A 20,062-nucleotide genomic window follows, 5' to 3' on the forward strand; every position below is an offset into this window, starting at 1 on the left:
GTTCTGTCAGTAGAGGCTGCCGCCCTCCTTTCCCCCACGGTAATGAGCTGGGAGGTCGCTCCATGTGTTTTTATTGGGTGGTGTTTGTTGAGGGTGGAATGTGGGCCCAGGACACCGGGAGAATCCCTCCTCCCTGCTTTTATTCCAATAGTGCCGGTGATTCTTTAACATCTCCCTGAACGGGCTGGCGGGGCCTCGGTTAAACGTGAGACAGTCCAGTGACATTGTCAATATCCAGGCAGATATACAGAATATACACAAAGACTAATGTGGGAGGGGATTTCACATCGGGCTCACAGACTCAATGAAGCGACAGAAAACTGCTGGTTCCCTCTTTAAACCAGTCGCTTATTCACACAACACACAGCCAGAGACCCGGGAACCATGCGGCCCATCAATGGTCTGCGGGACACTGTCCTCTGCAAATCAACTCGACCGCCTGAAGTATTTCAGTCCAGCTCTGAGGTCCAGTCTCCCAGAGCAGTCCAGGGCTGCAGTCTCCAGCTCCCCATCATAGAAACCATCAGCTCCACGCAGCAGAACGATGGGAATCCTTGTTTTCACCCTGTATGTCTGTTTACCCAGTGAGTACCGATCAAACACACCGACATTGTATGAATTTAATATTAAGCTGCCCGAGTCCATCCGAATTACAGTCACTGTCTGGGGTTTGAGCCTCGTTGTGTGGTTCGGCTCTGATGGCCCACTAAACTCTCTGTTTAATTTCTAGTCTCTTTCAGTCAGTCAGTGACACAGACCCCGGAAGCGGTGACCAGGATGGAGTATCAGTCTCTCACCATCACCTGTGTTTACTGTGGTGGATTTTGGAATTATGATTTCCTAAATGGACGTTTCTTCAGACAAACCCACAAGGGACAGAGCGGGAGCGGATCTCCGGTGGAGGGCGATTTGATGTGTCGGTGAATAAGGCAGAAAAGACATTTTCGCTGAAAATTCGGGATGAAAGTTGAAGACATCGCCACCTATTACTGTAAAGCTGAATACTTGTACAACACACAGTGATGGGCCTCGGCTTCCCATGGTACTAAAACTCTCATTCCAGATTATCATAGAAACAAATGAAAAGGCGGAGTTAATCTGCAGTTAAACCTTACAGTTCTGCCTCGCACCGTCTTTCCACAATCGCGATTAGAATGAGATTGGATTATTGCCATTAACATCTTGAGTTTTATATCTGCCCAGTGTGACAGTGAATGGTGATGTCATTCCCGGCATTGGTGTCAGTGAATGGCGATTGGAAATGACTGATCCCAGTTACAAATCCAGTTGGGATCCTGATCTAACAGCTAGAACGGGAACCGCATTCCCAACCATTTAACCAATGTCCCCACATCTCACCAAGTACCAGGAGATTTTCAGTTGAGTGAAACATTGTGTTTGCTTGGGAAAAGTCACAGTGAATGAGACCTGAACAAATACCTCTGTGCAATTAATATATAAATTTCCCGGGACGGATCCTGAATTGTAGGGTTTGATGTTATTATCGCTGCAATATGGTCTAATTTTAGTGTCATTTCCTCCTTTATATTATCTTTGCCTGACATTTTTCCCCGTTTAGATGAAGCGCCCATCCCCAGCCCGCGTTCTTGGGACATCTTACTGAGAGCTCAGAGTCTCACAAAGAACAATTTGAACCGACAGGGAATGTGAAACGTGGAATATTGTTTAAAATCCATGGAATAATTGGGCAGCGCTGACTGTCTGGTGATGTGTGACCGGCAGATTGAGGTGTCGGTAGTTCTTGTATCGGGGTGACTGAAACCGGTGTCACTGTGTTACGAGACTAGATACGTGGATGGATCCGGGACGGTGGTGACTGTCACAGCCGGTAAGTGATTCTAAACCACGCCATGTTATGGACTAACCTGGTGAATGTTCACCCTCAGTTTAATATCACGATAAATATCACCTCAATCCCTTGAAAATAAAACAGAGTAGTTTCCTAATGAACCTTTTCCATTGTAGTTTTAAATTCAGGGCAGACTGTGAACCGGCAGTAAGGTCTAGGTTTCAGTTTGGAAAAAGGACGTGTGAGATTCCCACAGAGAAGGCAGTCTGCGGGGTGCTGACACCATCTGGAACATCACCGGTTTAACGTGAACATCGGAGAATCCCCAAAACATCCCAGACTCTTTCTCACTCTGATCCACAGTTGGTTGAAATGAGCGCAGATTATCGATACTCCAGCTTCCGCTCCCGCTCTTCCCTGTGACTGAGGAAGCTCTGTCTGTTCCTGTGAGTACGGCACCTGTGGATTGGAAGGTAGTAAATGTAAACCAGTGGTTCAAGAAAGGAGGGAAAGAGAAAAGAGAACCATCTAGCATCAGGAATGTAGAAAATATTAAAATCTATTATTAGAGTAATGGTAATAGTGCAATTGGAAAATCGTAATTTGTTTAGGCAGAATCGACATGGATTTATAAAAGAGAAAGGCAAATTTATTCGAGCTTTTTGAGGTTTCACTCGGAGGATAGTTAAAAAGGAACCAGTGGATGCAGTATATTTGGATTTCCAGAAGGCATTCAATAACGTGCCACACAGGATTAGGACTCATGGGATTGGGAGTAATATTTTAGCATAGATTTAGGATTTGTTGAGTGATAGGAAATAGGGAGTAGGAAATAAACAGGCCATTTTGGGGATGGCAGTGTGTAACTAGAGGCGTGACACTAGTATCTATGCGTGGGCCTTAGCTATTTCCTAACTATATCAGTGACTTAGATTAGGGTAGCGAGGGTAATACATCCAAATTTGCTAACAATAGAAAGATGAGAGGTAAGTAAGTTGTGAGGAGGATGCAAAGAAGCTGTAAAGGGATAAAGATAGGTTAAGTGAATGGGCAAGAAAGTGGCAGGTTGAGGATAATGCGGGAAAATGTGAAATTATTGCATATGCAGGATTACATAGGAAATACGGCACAGAAACAGGCCATTTGGCCCAACCAGTCCATGCTGGCCTTTATGCTCCAATTGAGCCTCCTCCCATCTTTCCTCATCTAAATCTATCATCGTAACTCTCTATGCCCTTCTCCCTTATTGCATGTCGATCTTCCTTGTAAATGCATCTATACTATTCGTTTCAACCACTCCCTGTGGTGGCGAGATTCACTTTCTCGCCACTCTCTGAGTAAAGAAGATTCTTCTGAATTCCCTATTGCATTTCTTTGTGACAATCTTATATTATTCTACACAAGTGGAAATATTCTCCCTGCATCCACTTTATCAAATCCTTCCATAATTTCAAAGGCGTCTATTCGGTCACACTTTGGCCTTCTTTTATCAAGAAAAAAGAGACTCAGCCTATTCATCCTTTCCTGATATGTACACCCCCACATTTCTGTTATCATCCTTATCAATTTTCTCTGCATCCTCTCCATTGCCTCCATATACTTTTTTATAATATGGCGACCAAAACTGCACACTGTACTTTAAGTGGGTCTAACCAAGGTTTAGCATAACTTCCCTACTTTGTAATTCTAGCCCTCTAGAATTGAAGCTTCGGGCTTGGTTTGCTTTTATGCCCTTGCTAACCTGAGATGCAAATTTTAGTGTTTGATATATTGGTAATTCGAAGTACCTTTGTCCTCTACCCAACCTAGACTCGCATTTTCCAAGTAATAAGTGATTTCCCTATTCTTGCTTCCAAAGTGTAATACCTCACTTCTTTCTGTGTTGAATTTCATTTTCCAATTATTTTCCCATTATGCAGTGTCCTCCTGTAATATGTTACGGTCCACCTCAGGATTAACTACCCCCTCACCCCATACACATCCCACCCCACATAATTTGGTGTCAAATTTTGAAATTGTGCTTTTGATTCCAAAGTCCAATCGTTAATGTAAACTGAGAACAGCAGTGGTCTCAGCACTGATATATAATACCACTTCTTACTTTCTGCCACTCTGAATAAATACCCTTCACTCCCACGATCTGCTTTCTGTCTCTAAGTAAGCTGACAATCTATGCTGTCACTAGTTTCTTGACTCCACATTCTCTGACGTTATTCTTTAGTCTATTATGGGATACTTGATCGAAGGTCTCTTCATTTTATTTATTTTTGTTGAAAATGCAGAGAAATTACATCTACTGCATTTCCATTGTTTATTCTCACTGTTACCTCCTCAAAACTTCAACAATCCTATCCACTTTGATAGGAAGAATGGAAAACTGAATATTTGTAAAAGGTGAGAGAGTAGCAAATATTGTTATTCAGAGGGATTTGGTGTAACTTGTACAGGAATCATCATCACAGAACGTTGACATGCAGGTACAGCAAACAATTAGGAAGGGAATTAGTATGTTAGCCTTTATTGCAAGATCCTTGGAGTATATGAGTGCAGAAGTCTTGTAGCAATTCTCCAGTGCTTTGCTGAGTCCGAACCTGGTGTGGTAATTGACTGAACATCCAGAGCCCTCTAGGTTAGACAAGTCCAATGATTCACAATTGTCTGAGTGAAGAAATGTCTCCTGACCCCAATCCGAAATGAGTCACTCCTTATCCTCGGACTTTGACTCTTAGTTCTCGGCTCTCCACATCGGCCATGTGGCTGGCTATTGGTCATCTCTCATGTTATTAACTTTTATTCTTAATAACACCATAAAACAATTCAGGAGAAACTTCACCTCGCAGGCAGTGGTTGGAATGTGAAACTTGTTATCGGGTGGAGTAGTTGAGGTGAACAGGTCAGTGCATTCAAGGCAAAGCTCCCGTAACATTTGAGGGTGCAAACAATAGAATGATATCATGATAGGGTGAGATGAATAGCTTTAATGGAGGCTCGTGTGGAGCATAAACATTGGCATGGACCAGTTGGGCCAAATGGCCTAGTTCTGTGCTATACATTCTGTGATAATCTATCTGATACGTATTTTTCATGTATAAGAGATAGATTTGCAGGAATGCATCTGCATCCTTGGTGACTGTTAATTGAAGTAACAGTGGGCAGTGAATGAGTGAGAGCGAGGACCTCATGTTCTTGCAAAAGGAGCACAGGAACAGCTGAGGGAATGAGTGCAGACCGGAAGAAAGTCCATTTGGAGCAAGCAATTAATCAGTCAATGAAAGGGAGAGACATATCGGACTTCACTGGCTGGGCAGGAGTCTGGAGACATAGAAATATAGGAAGAGCAGTAGGCTATTCTGCCCATCGAGACAGCCCCGCCATTCAATATGACCATGGCTGATCATCCACATCAATGTATTGTTCCCACACTGTCCTCATATCCCCTAATGTCATTGGTATTTAGAAATCTGACAATCTCTGCTTTAAACATACTCAATGACTGAGCTTCCACAACCCTCTGGGGTAGAGAATTCCAAAAATTCACAACCCTCTGAGTAAAGAAATTTCTCGTCAGCTCTGTCCTAAGTGGCTTCTCCCTTATTTCAAAATTGTGTCCCCTGGTTCTAGACTCCCCAACCAGGGGAAACATCTTACCTGAATCAAACTGTCTACCCCTTTAAGTATTTTGTAGGTTTCACTGAGATCGCCCCTCATTTTTCGAAACTCTAGAGAATACAGGCTCGGTTTCCCCAATCTCTCTTCATAGGACAGTCCGGCCATCCCAGTAACAAGTCTGGTGAACCTTCATTGCGCTCCCTCTATGGAAATAATATCCTTCCTCGGGTAAGGGGGGCAAACTTGCACACATTACTCAAAGTGTGGTCTAACCACCATTCTACACCTTTGATACAAGACTTCGCTACTTCTGTACTCAAATTCTCTTGCGATAAAGGCTAACATACTACTGGCCTTCCTAATTGCTTGGTGCACTTGCATGTTAGCTTTCAGTGACTTATTGACAAGGACACCCAGATCTCTGTACATCTACACTTTCTAATCTCTTACCATTTAAGAAACATCTATTCCTCCTACCAAAATGGATAACCTCACATTTTGCACATTATATTCCATCTACCACGTCCTTGCCCATTCACTACGTCTGTCCAAATCACCTTGGAGCTGCTTTGCAACTTCCTCACAACACACATTCCCACCCAGTTGTGTGTCATCTACGAACGTGGAAATATTACATTTGGCCCCCATATCCAAATCATTGATATATATTGTGAACAGCTGAGGCCCAAGCACTGATCCCCACGGTACCCCACTAGTCACAGCCTGCCAACGCGAGAATGAACAGTTTATTCCTACTCTTTGCTTTCTGCCTGTTAACCAATCCTTAATCCATGCTAGTATATTACCTCCTATCCCACGTGCTTTAATTTTGCTAACCAACATCCTGTGGGGATCTTTATCAAATGCCTTCTGCAAATCCAAGTATACCAAGCCCACCGATTCCCCATTATCAATTCTGCTAGTCACATCCTCAGAAAAGTCCAACAGGTTCGTCAAACATAATTTCCCATTAATAAATCCATGTTGACTATGCCCAATCAGATCATTATTATTCAAGGGTTCATTTATCACATCCTTTAGAATTGATTCCAGTATTTTTCCAACGACTGATTTAAGGCTAACGGGTCTGTAATTCCCTGTTTTCCCTCTCCCTCCCTTCTTAAATTGTGGGGTAACATTTGCGACCTTCCAATCTTCAGGAACCGCTCCATAATATATTGAATTTTGGAAGATGATCACCAATGCATCTACCATCTTCTTAGTTACCTTTTTCAACGCTCTCGGATGTAGAACAAAGGTCTTGGGGATTTATTAACCTTCAGCCCATTAATTTCTCCAATACAACCTTCTTACCATTACTAATTTTCTTCAATTCCTCATTCCCCATAATTCATTGGATCTCAAATTGTGGGAGATTTCTTGTATCTTCCTCAGTGAAGACAGACACAAAGTAATCATTTAGCTTCTCTGCCATTTCTCTGTTCCCCATTATAAATTCTCCTGATTCTGCCTGTAATGGACCCACATTTGTCTTAGCCAAACGTTTCCTTTTTACGTACCTGTAGAAACTTTTACAGTACGTTTTTATGTCTTTTGCTACCTTACCTTCATATTCTATTCTCCCTTTCTTTATCTGTTTCTTGGTCCTCCTTTGCTGTATTCTAAAATCCTCTCAATCCGCAGGTTTACTGCTATTTCTGGCAATTTTATAGGCCACCTCTTTTAATCTTACACAATCGGTAACTTATTTTGTTATCCATAGTTGACTGCGTTTACTTTTGGAGGTTTTGTGCCTTGAAGGAATGTATAGTTGCTGTAAACTATGGAATATTTCTTTAAAGACTATCCATTGCCTATGTACTGTCATGCTTTTTCATGTATTTTCCAAATCCACCTCAGCTAATTTGCCCCTCCTACCTTCATAATTTCCTTTGTTCAAATTTAACACCCTGGCTTCAGATTGAACTACATCACCTTCAAACATATTGTAAAATTCAATTATGGTCACTTATCCCTAAATGTTCTTTTACAACTAGATTATTAATTAGCCCTTTCTCATTACATAAAATTAGATCTAAAATAGCCTGTTCTCCAGTCGGTTCCTCAACATATTGTACTAAAACACCATCCCTAACACACTCCAGAAACTCCTCCTCCACAGCATTCGTGCTCATTAGGTTTACCCAGTCTATATGAAGATTGATGTCACCCATGATTAGTGTATTATCCATGCCACATGCTTCTCTAATCTCCTGATTAATACCATGCCCCACTACTGTTTGGTGGCCTATGAACAACTCCTATCAATGTTTGCTGCCACTTGCTGTTTCTTAGCTCCACCCAAACAGATTCCAGATTTTGTTCTTCCGATCTGATATCCTCCCTTACTAATGGGCTAATCCCATCCCTTATTATCAGCGCAACACCACTTCCTTTTCCTTTTTGCCTGTCCTTCCTAAATGTCAAATATCCTTGAATATTCAGTTCCCAGTCTTGGTCACTTTTCCGTAATGGCAATTAGATCATACCCATTTACCTCTGTTTGGGCCTTTAAATCATCTACCTTGTTGCAGATGCTGCATGTATTCAGGGAGAGGGCCCTTAGCCTTCTCTTCTTGACATTCTGCATTCTAAGCCTAGTTGATGTTCTTTTTCCGCCTGACTTCTAATATCACTTTCTACTTTTCTACCTCCTGTTACACGCTTTACTTCCTTCCAATTTCAGCTATCCCTCAGGTTCCCATCCCCCTGTCAAGCTAGTTGAAACCATCCCCAGCAGCACTAGCAAATCACCTAGTGAGGATATTAGTTCCGGTCATTGTAAAGGTTTAGTTTAGTGATACAGCACTGAAACAGGCCCTTCGGGCCACCGAGTCTGTGCCGACCATCAACCACCCATTTATACTCATCCTACACTAATCCCATATTCCTATCACATCCCCACCTGTCCCTAGATTCCCCTACCACCTACCTATACGAGGGGCAATTTATAATGGCCAATTAACCTATCAACCTGCAAGTCTTTGGCATGTGGGAGGAAACCGGAGCACCCGAAGGAAACCCACGCAGACACAGGGAGAACTTACAAACTCTGCACAGGCAGTACCCAGAATCGAACCCAGGTCCCTGGAGCTGTGAGACTGCGGTGCTAACCACTGTGCCGCCCGTCCATCATGTACAGGTCCCACCTGCCCAAGAACTGGTCCCACTGCCTCAGAAATCTGATGCCCTCCCTCCTACACCAATCCTCCAGCCATGTGTTCAATCGATCAATTCTCCTCTTACTATGCTAACTAGCACGTGCCACTGGGAGTAATCCTGAGATTACTGCTTTGGAGGTCCTGCTTTTTACTTTCCTTCCTAACTCCGTAAAAGCTGCTTTCAGAACCTCATCCCTCTTTCTACCTTTGTCTTTGGTACCAATGTGGACACCCTCCCGCAGAAGGATGTCTTGCAGCTGCTCCGTGACATCCTTGACCCTGGCACCAAGGAGGCAACACACCATTCTGGAGTGACGTTTACTGCCACAGAAACATCAGTCTTATCCCCTGCCTATTGGATCCCCTATCACTATTGCTCTTCCACTCTTCTTCCTCCCTTCCTGTGCAGCTGAGCCGCATCATGGAGCCCTGGCCAAACTGGAGTCAATGGGAATCAGGGGGGAAACCCTCCGCTGGTTGGAGTTATACCTAACACAAGTGAAGATGGTTGCTGTTGTTGGAGGCCAATCATCTCAGCTCCAGGACATCACTGCAGGAGTTCCTCAGGGTAGTGTCTGAGGCCCAACCATCTTCAGCTGCTTCATCAATGAGCTTCCTTCAATCATAAGGTCAGAAGAGGGGATGTTCGCTGATGATTGCACGATATTAAGCACCATTTGCGACTCCTCAGTTACTGAAGCAGTCCGTGTCGAAATTCAACAAGACCTGGACAATATCCAGGCTTGGGCTGATAAGTGGCAAGTAACATTCGCACCACACAAGTGCCAGGCAATGACCACCTCCAACAAGAGAGAATCTAACCATCTTCCCTTAACCTTTAATGGCATTAGCATCGCTGAACCCCCACTATCAACATCCTAGAGGCTACCATTGACCAGAAACGGAACTGGAAAAGCCATATAAATACCTTGGCTACAAGAGCAGGTCAGAAGCTAGGAATCCTGTGGCCAGTAACTCACCTCCTGTCTCTCCAAATCCTGTCCACCATCTACAAGGCACAAGTCAGGAGTTCGATGGAATACTCTCCACTTGCCTGGATGGTTGCAGCTCCAACAAGAAGCTCGACACCATCCAGAACAAAGCAGCCCGCTTAATTGGCACCCCATCCACAGACATTCACTCCCTCCACCACCGAGGTACAGTGGCAGCAGTGTGTACCGTGTAAATAACTTCTTCCTAATGTCTTTACTTGTTCTGTCTGTGACTGTCTTTTATTTATGGCGCTTTGTTCTGGACTCACTGACAATTGAAAACATTTTTCCCACTTGTACCCCTTGGAACTTTAGCATTTTAATTATGTCCGACCGGTCTCCTCGTTGACATCTCTTTTCCAGAGACAAGACCCTCAGGCTGTTCAATCTTTTCAGATAGGTGTGGATTGCTGTTGATGTCTTTTTTCAGGGATATTAGAAATACAAGTTTGATAAAAGGTCTGGAATCCAATCACCACCCGTCCCTCCAGTAGAGCTCACTTCCCGGTGTCGGATTGTAATTTGAACAACCCTGGGACTAGTTTTTGTTTTGTTTACATCGATCAAGTAATTGGAATTCCTTTTTCAGTTAAGAGGTACGTTACCTTTCTTGCAGTTTTAAACAGGGGTATACTAACACTCTGAGAGTATCTGTCGCTAGTTAATTAGATAGCTAGCTGAAACTGGTTTCTGAGCTGCAGCAGAGCTGATACAGCATTGTTTCAGAGTATAAATGCAGGGGGATCTCAGTGCTGCTTGTATGCATTGAGTTCTGCTGGAGGACACAGAGTGTGAAGATGAGAGTTTGGCAATTGAGGGCGCTTGGTAAGGAGGGGAAGTAAAAATTAAGAAGAAAATACATTTGAGTGCACAGAGTGTAAAGTTGGAGTTGGGTGCGTGAGGGTGGGTCCTTTCGTTCTTTCTTTCTTCTACCCTTTTTCAGTCGCCTTTCTTTTCGGTAGAGGGGAAGAAGTTGATTGGTGAGTAACTGATAAGTTATTTTGCTTCTCATTGTAATAAAAGGTTTTTTAAAGTTACATTATGGCAGGTCAGCTTGGCCAAGTGGAATGTACGTCCTGTGGCATTTGGGAAGTCATGGACACACTACTTGTCCTCGTCGAACACATCTGCTGGAAGTGTCACCGACTGCAGAAGCTTCAGCTCCGGGTTTTGGAAATCGAGCGGCGGCTGGAGTCACTGTTGTGCATCCATGAGGCAGAAGACTACATGGATAGCACGTATAGGGAGGTGGTCGGACCGCAGGTTAGGAGCTTACAGGCAGAGAGGGAATGGGTGACCACTAGGAAATGTAAGACAGGCAGTGCAGGAGTCCCCTGAGTCTATCTTGCTTTTTTTTTATTCATTCATGGGATGTGGGCGTCGCTGGCTAGGCCAGCATTTATTGCCCATTCCTAATTGCCCTTGTGAAGGTAGTGGTGAGCTGCCTTCCTGAACCGCTGCAGTCCATGTGGGGTAGGTACACCCACAGTGCTGTTCGGAAGGGAGTTCCAGGATTTTGACCCAGCGACAGTGAAGGAACGGCGATATAGTTCCAAGTCAGGATGGTGTGTGACTTGGAGGAGAACTTGCAGGTGGTGGTGTTCCATGTATTTGCTGCCCTTGTCCTTCTCAGTGGTAGAGGTCGTAGGTTTGGAAGGTGCTGTCTAAGGAGCCTTGGTGCGTTGATGCAGTGCATCGTGTATTTACACAGAGGGAAGTCAGAAACGTGGAAATCGCTGCCAGAGGGAATAGTTGGAGAATATGGCATTCACGCACTGTCGGGGAGGCGTGAAAATACTAAAGGAAGAAAGGAATAAAGGGACAAAGAGGTCAGGACGGGAAGAGGTTATTGAAGTGGGAGGTGGCTCTTGTGGAATATAAAATCCGGCACATACCAGTTGGGCCGAATGGCCTACTCCTGTTCTGCAGATTCAGGATAATATTAAACTTAGAGAAACTCCCCTTTGGGAACAGGGTAGATACTCAGCCAATGGGCTGTGTGAATTGAAATTGTCAGTCAGCCGGAAGAGCAGGTTCTCAGTAAGTAACAGTAAAACCAATGCGGAAACTGCACAAACTGAACCCAACTGACAACTGAGAGACTTTGGGACAAGTTCCCAATACGGCAAAAAGCGCAACTAGTACAAAATGAGCGACCCAGATGTAGAAATAAAACAAAAAATACCCGTATAAATCCGAGATTAAAGTGAAACTGAACAAAGCGGGCCCTGTACTGGGAAAATATAAACAAAGAGAGCTTGAGGTAGGCAGGAACTCCCTTGAAGCGTGAAACTGTAGTGAAACTCTGATCTTTTAAACAAAGACGTCAAGCGTCACTTCGCTCAATCGCTCTCATGTATCTCACTGCTTTCTGTTGCATCTTGCATCATAAACATAACACAACTGCGCTACTATCAGTCTACCACTTCTTTTTGCAAGGTGATTGTCTCCGCGAGGAGAATAGACGATTCAATTGTTTCCACTGTCTGTCTTTCACCAAGAAAAATAGAAGCAGAAATTTAAGAATGATACAACACGGAATGAAATCATTCAGCCTATCTTGTATGTTAAAGAGCTATTCAATTAGTCCCACTCGCCCTGGTATTTTTCCACCCCGCTAACAATTCCTCCTTCTCCAGTATCTATCCAATTCCCTGTTGAAAGCTGTTATTGAATCTGCTTCCACCACCTTTTCAGACAGTGCATTCCACATCACAACAACTCGCTGTATAAATAGATTTCTCCGGAGCTCCTAGTTTGTTCTTTTGCCAATTAAAATCAATAAAGTTCGAACGGACTTCAGATGAAGAACAGCATTACCGCGGAAGGCAGAGCTCTGCCTGTGATTGACAAGTGTCTCCGGGTAAACAGCAACTAAAGACATAATAATACTACATTTTTATCCTGCAGATTCCAGTTCCCTGGTGTCCCAGAGTACGCCTCAACAAACTTCTGCTGCCGGCAACACCGTTACTTTAAGCTGCGAATATTCAGGGTTCTGTCAGTGCACAGTACACTGGTACCGTCAGTCCCCAGGGCAGGCTCCGAAATACCTGATTCAGACATACACTTCAGGAAAGCAGAATGAAGATAATGCAGCCGGGGGACGAATTTCTGCTTCTCTCGATCCTGCCGAGAAAATCAGCCAGTTAAAAATTGCCAAATTGCAACTGAGCGACTCCGCTGTTTATTACTGTGCACTGAGTCAGCGTGAAGCACAGTGACACAGAGCACGGAGAGAGCTGTACAAAACCCTGAACATTGTAGGGATTACAGACACACAGTGACACAGAGCACGGAGAGAGCTGTACAAAAACCTGAACATGGTGGGGTTTGCAGCCATACAGTGATGCAGAGCATGGAGAGAGCTGTTCAGAAACCTGAACATAGTGGGGATTACAGCCATAGAGTGATACAGAGCACGGAGAGAGCTGTACAGAAACCTGAACATAGTGGGGATTACAGCCATAGAGTGATACAGAGCACGGAGAGAGCTGTACAGAAACCTGAACAGAGAACAACCACAGAAAAAATACGGCATGGAAGGAGGCTATTCAGCCAGTCGTGTCAGTGCTGGCTGGGAAAAAAAACTCGCCGCCCCATCTAATCCCACCTTCCAGCACCTGGTCCATAGTCTTGCTGGTTGCAGCACTTCAGGTGCCTGTCCAGATTCCTTTTAAAAGAATTGAAGTTTCTGCCTCTACCACCGTTCCTGGCACTGAATTCCAGACACCCTCTGGGTGAAAATGTTTTCCTCATGTCCCCTCTAATCCTTCTACTAACCACCTTAAATCTGTGCCCTCTGGTAATTGATCTCTACGCTAGGGGAAACAGGTCCTTCCTGTCTACTCTATCTAGGCCCCTCATATTTTCATACACCTCTATTAAATCACCCCTCAGCCTCCTCTGTTCGAAGGAAAACAACTCTAGCCTATCCAATCTTTCCTCATAGCTGCAACTTTTGAGTCCTGGCAACATTCTTGTAAATCTTCTCTCTATTCTCTCCAGAGCAATGATGTCCTTTCTGTAATGTGGTGACCAGAACTGTGCACAATACTCCAACTGTGGCCGAACCAGTGTTTTACACAGTTCCAGCATTACATCCCTGCTTTTGAATTCTATACCTTGGCCAATAAAGGAAAGCATTCCATATTCCTTCTTCATCACTCTATCTACCTGTCCTGCCACCTTCAGGGACCTGTGGACATGCACTCCAAGGTCTCTCACTTCTTCTACCCCTCTCAGTATCCTCTCTTTTATTATGTATTCTCTAGCATTATTTGTCCTCCCCAAATGCATTACCTCACACTTTTCTGGATCGAATTCCATTTGCCACTTTTCCGCCCACTCAACTAATCAATTGATATTTTTCTGGAGTCTAAGGCTATCCTCTTCACTATCAACTACACAGCCAATTTTTGTGTCATCGGCAAATTTCCCAATTATGCCTCCAACATTTAAGTCCAAATCATTAATATATATCACAAACAGCAAGGGACCCAACACTGAGCCCTGTGTAACGCCACTGGAAACAGATTCCCATTAACAAAAACATCCTTCTACCACTACCCTTTGTTTCCTGTCCCTGAGCCAATTCTAGATCGAGCCTGCTACATTACCCTGTATCCCATGGGCTTTCATTTTACTGACCAGTCTGCCATGTGGGACCTTGTCAAATGCCTTACTAAAATCCATGTGGATCAAATCCACTGCACTACTCTCATCAATGCTTCTTGTTACTTCTTCAAAAAACTCAATTGAGTTAGTAAGACATGACCTTCATTTAACAAATTCATGCTGACTATCCCTGATTAATCCTTGCCTTTCTAAATGGCAGTTTATCCTGTCCCTCAGAATCGGTTCTAACAATTTACCCAGCACCGAGGTCAGACTGACTGGCATATAATTATCTGACCTATCCCTAGCACCCTTTTTAAACAATGGTACAACATTCGCAGACCTCCTATCATCTGATAACTTTCCTTTATCTGGTGAGGATTTGAAGATAATTCTCAGCGCATCTGTTATTTCCTCCCTGGCTTCCTTTAACATCCTGGGATGCAATCCATCTGGCCCTGGCGTTTTATCCACTTGCAAAAATGACAGACCCTTTAGTACTTCCTCTCTCATTATGTTTATCGCATCCAATATTTCACACTCCTCTTTAACCACAATGTCTACATCAACCCGCTCCTTTGTGAAGACAGAGACAAAAAGCTAATTATGAACCCTGACCACATCTTCTGCATCCACGCATAAGTTCCCTTCTACATCTCTGATAGGCCCGACCCTTTCCTTAGTTATCCTCTTGCTCTTAATGTACTGATAAAACATCTTTGGGGTTTCCTTAATTTTACCTGCCAATAATTTTTCATGTCCTCTCTTTGCTTTTCTAAATTCATTTTTTACTTCACCCTTGCACTTTCTGCTCTCCTCTAGGCTTTCTAAAGTATTAAGATTTTTGTCATCGTCATAAGCTTTCTTTTTCTGCTTCAACATAACCTGTAAGCTTCTAGATACCAGGGGCTCTCGAATTGGCAGTACCACCCTTTATCTTTGTGGGGACATGCCGACACTGTGCCTGTAGTGTCTCGCTTTTGGATGCCTCCCACTGGTTTGCCACTGATTTTCCTCCAAGTAGCTGTATCCAGTCCTCTTTTACCAGGTCACCTCTCGGTTTCTCAAAATTTGCCTTCCACCAATTTAGAACTTTTACTCCTGTTTTATTTTTGTCCTTTTCCATGATTATGCTAAAACGTACTGTATTGTGGTCACTATCTCCAAAATAGTCACCCATCATTGAGTACAAGAGTTGGGACATCATGTTACAGTTGTACATAACGTTGGTTAGGCCGCATTTGGAGTACTGTGTGCACTTCTGGTCACCGCACTACAGGAAAGATGTGATTAAGCTGGAGAGGGTGCAGAAAAGATTCACAAGGATGTTGCCTGGTTTGGAGGGCTTGAGTTATAAAGAGGGATTGGATAGGCTGGGTCTGTTTTCCTTAGAGCGAAGGAGGCTGACAGCGGACATGATAGAGGTATATAAAATTATAAAATAGCCGGAGTCTGTTTCCCATGGTAGGGGTGACTCAAACTAGAGGGCATACATTTAAAGTGAGAGGGAGGAGGTTTAAAGGGGATCAAAGGGGTAAATTTTTCAAACAAATAATAGTGGGTATCTGGAATGAGCTGCCTGAGGAGGTGGTAGTGGCAGGAACAGTAGCGACATTTAAGAGGCATCTGGACAGGTACTTGAATGAGCAAGTCATAGAGGGATATGGAATTAATGCAGGCAGTTGGGATTAGTATTGATAGGCATTATGGATGCGATGGGCCGAAGGGCTTGTTTCTATGCTGTACGACTCTATGACTCTATTGTTACTTCCTCCACTTGCCCAGCTTCATTACCGAAGACTAAATCTAGGATTGCGGCCCCTCGCATTGGGCTTGTTACGTGCTGGATAAAAAATGTTCTCTTGAATGTAGTTCAAGAATTTTATGCCTGCTGTGTGCTTCACACTGTTTGTATCCCAGTTGATATTGGGGTAGTTGAAATCCCCAACTATTATTGCCCTATAGCTTTTGCACTCAGAAAGTTGCCCACATATTTGTTCATTTACCTCCCTCTCATTATTTCGGGGCTTATAGTACACTCCTAGTGTGGCTACCCCTTTTTTATTTCTGAGCTCCACCCATATGGCCTCATTTGATGATTCATTTAGCATGTCATCCCTCCTCAAATCTGTTATTGATTGCTTAACTAATAATGTTATACGCCCTCCTTTTTATCTCCCTCTCCATCCCGCCTGAAAACTCTGTTTCCAGGGATGCTGAGTAGCCACTCTTGCCCCTCCTTAAGCCACGTTTCCATTGTAGCAACGATATCATGTTGCCATGTGTCTATCTGTGCCCTCAGCTCAACGGCTTTACTTACTATACTCTTTGCATTTAAATAAATACCCTTTAATACTGCCAAATTCTTGTGTTGCACACTTTTTAACCTTTGCTTCTTCTGTCTTTCAGAATCACTCGCTAATTTTCTACCTCCTGTTCCCTGCCCTGCAATTGTCCGATCTAACACTGTGCTCAGGTTTCCATCCCCCTGCCAAGTGAATTTAAACCATCCCCAACAGCATGAGCAAACCTCCCTGCAAGGATATTTGTCCCAGTCCTGTTCAGGTGCAGACTGTCTGGCTTGTACAGGGCCCACCTTCCCCAGAACCGATCCCAATGCTCCAGAAATCGGAAGCCCTCCCTACTGCACCATGTCTCCAGCCATGCATTCATCTGGTGTATTTTCCTATTTCTATACTCACTAGCATGTGGCCTTGGGAGCAATCCGGAGATTACTATCTTTGAGGTCCTGCTTGCTAATCTCGTTCCTAACCCCCTAAACTCAGCCTGCAGGACTGCATCCCTCTTTCTTTCTATATCGTTGGTAACAATGTGGACCACGACCTCTGGCTGTGCACCCTCGCCCTCCAGAATGCCCTGTAGCCTCTCAGTGATGTTCATGACCCTTGCATTAGGAATCACGTCTGCGACCACAAAAACGCCTATCTGTTCCCTAACTTTCGAATCCACTATTACTATTGCTGTTTTGTCCTTTCCCCTCCCTCCCTGCACATCTGCACCACCCATGGTGTTCTGGTTATGACTTTAGTTTAGAGATACAGCACTGAAACAGGCCCTTCGGCCCACTGAGTCTGTGCCGACCAACAACCACCCATTTATACTAATCCTACACTAATCCCATCTTCCTACCACATCCCCATCTGTCCCTATATTTCCCTACCACCTACCTATACTAGGTGCAATTTATAATGGCCAATTTACCTACCAAACTGCAAGTCTTTTGGCTTGTGGGAGGAAACCGGAGAACCCGGAGAAAACCCACACAGACACAGGGAGAACTTGCAAACTCCACACAGGCAGTACCCAGAATTGAACCCGGGTCGCTGGAGCTGTGAGGCTGCGGTGCTAACCACTGCGCCGCCCTGTTGATAAGTGACTCTTGCACTTTCCAGCATAACCCTCTCCCCCAGCAGAACTGAACACTGGTTAGAAAGTGGGATGCCCTCTGGGGACTCCTGCACTACCTACTTGTCTGTCTGGCAGCCACCCAGTCCTTCTCTGTCTGTGCTCTCTTAAGCTCCAGGATGACTACTTCCTGAAACGTGCTATCCACGTAGTTCTCTGCCTCACAGATATGTCAGAGTGACTCCAGCTGCTGCTCGAATTCTGAAACCCAGAGATCAAGCTTCTGCAGCCAGTGACACTTGGTGCAGATGTGTTTGTCAAGGACACACGGTGCGTCCACGACTTCCCACTTGCCACAGGAGGCACATTCCACTTGGCCGAGCTGCCCTGCCATTACTTAGCTTTACAAATTAACTATTGCTAATGCAATAAGTGGATTAACTTACTAGTTACTAGCCAATCAGCTTCTTCCCCTGTAACATGAAGGCTGAAAAGGCAGAAAGGAAAGGAAAGACTGCAAACAGCACCTCCTTCCCGCACAGTGGCACAGTGGCAAGCACTGCAGCCTCACAGTTCCAGCGACCCATGTTCAGTTCTGGGTACTGCCTGTGTGGAGTTTGCAAGTTCTCCCTGTAACCGCGTGGGTTTCTGCTGGGTGCTCTGGTATCCTCCCACAGCCAAAGACATGCAGGTTGATAGGTAAATTGGCCATTGTAAATTGCCACTAGTGCAGGTAGGTGGTAGGCGATTTGAGGGAAGAGGGGATGTGGTGTGGAATATGGGATTAATGTAGGATTAGTATAAATGGGTGGTTGATGTTCAGCACAGACTCAGTGGGCTGAAGGGCCTGTCTCAGTGCTGCATCTCTCTATTCACTCTATTCCACTCGATACTCAGTAGCCTCTCTGTGTCCAAACTGCACTAATCGAATTAGTAATTATTAATAAATTACACGAATTCAAACAAAGCCTTAGTGGCACTAACCTTATCACTTACAAGGTAGCTATTTGAGTGTTTAAAAAAAATTCTTCCTGATTTTTAAGCTATTTAGAGGTTACTTATTGTTACTTACCAACCAATCTGCTTACAGATCTCCTGTAATGTCACTGGTAGTTGTTTTCATCTTTTGAAACCCAGCATGTGCCGACACAGCAAGAGAGCCTATCGCCAACTGCCGCTGCTCCGGTCTCAGGTAGGTGTAGGCTACGAGCCCCACTCTTTATTTCCACAAGTACCGTTCTGGATCCGCCTACTCTCAGGTCCGCCATCGGCTGCTGCTGCTCCAGTCTAAGGAGGGAAGGGCCTCAAGCCCTGCTTTTTATTTCCACATGTCCCACTCTGAATCCAACTCCTCCCAGGTCCTCTGCCAAATGCTGCTGCTCCAGTTTAAGCTAGGTGTAGGCCTTGAGCCACACTTTTTATTTCCACAGGTCCTACCCTGCATCTGCCTCCTCCCAGGTCCACCGCTGACAGCCGCTGCTCTGGTCTAAAGTAAGTGTAGGCCTCGAGCCCCACTCTTTATTTCCACAGGTTTCCCTCTGGATTCGCCTCTTCCCAGGTCTGCCGCTCAAGTCTAAATTCGGTGTAGGCATCACACCCTGCTCTTTATTTCCACAGGTCCCACTCTGCATCCACATCTTCCCAGATCCTCTGCCAAATGTCACTGCTCCGGTCCAAGCTAGGTGTAGGCCTTGAGCCTCGCTTTTTATTTCCACAGGTCCCGCTCTGGATCTGCCTCTTTCAGGTCTGCCGCTGACAGCTGCTGCTCCAGTCGAAGGTAGGCGTAGGCCCCGAGCCCCGCTCTTTATTTCTGCAGGTCCCGCTCGAGATCCGCCTCCTCCCAGGTCTGCTGCTCTGTTCTTTTAAAATTAGAACATTACAGCACAGTACAGGCCCTTTGGCCCTCGATGTTGTGCCGACCTGTGAAACCATCTGACCTACACTATTCCATTTTCATCCATATGTCTATCCAACGACCACTTAAATGCCCTTAAAGTTGGCGAGTCAACTACTTTTGCAGGCAGGGCGTTCCACGCCCCTACTACTCTCTGAGTAAAGAAACTACCTCTGACATCTGTCCTATATCTATCACCCCTCAACTTAAAGCTATGTCCCCTCGTGTTTGCCATCACCATCCGAGGAAAAAGACTCTCACTATCCACCCTATCTAACCCTCTGATTATCTTATATGTCTCTATTACGTCACCTCTCCTCCTCCTTCTCTCCAACGAAAACAACCTCAAGTCCCTCAGCCTTTCCTCGTAAGACCTTCCCTCCATACAAGGCAAAATCCCAGTAAATCTCCTCTGCACCCTTTCCATAGCTTCCACATCCTTCCTATAATGTGGTGACCAGAACTGCACGCAATACTCCAGGTGCGGTCTCACCAGAGTTTTGTACAGCTGCAGCATGACCTCGTGGCTCCAAAGCTCGACCCCCCTACTAATAAAAGCTAACACACCATATGCCTTCTTAACAGCCCTATTAACTTGGGTAGCAACCTTCAG

At 44.7% G+C, this 20,062-nt stretch overlaps 1 pseudogene; it reads left to right on the forward strand.

Moving 5' to 3' along the window:
- Positions 1-384: 384 nt before the first annotated feature.
- On the forward strand, positions 385-19,311 carry LOC137348641 (uncharacterized; annotated as a pseudogene).
- The last annotated feature ends 751 nt before the right edge of the window (positions 19,312-20,062 follow it).

This window comes from Heterodontus francisci, chromosome 34 (assembly GCF_036365525.1).
Source record: "Heterodontus francisci isolate sHetFra1 chromosome 34, sHetFra1.hap1, whole genome shotgun sequence".
In the NCBI taxonomy this organism is placed as follows: Eukaryota; Metazoa; Chordata; class Chondrichthyes; order Heterodontiformes; family Heterodontidae; genus Heterodontus; species Heterodontus francisci.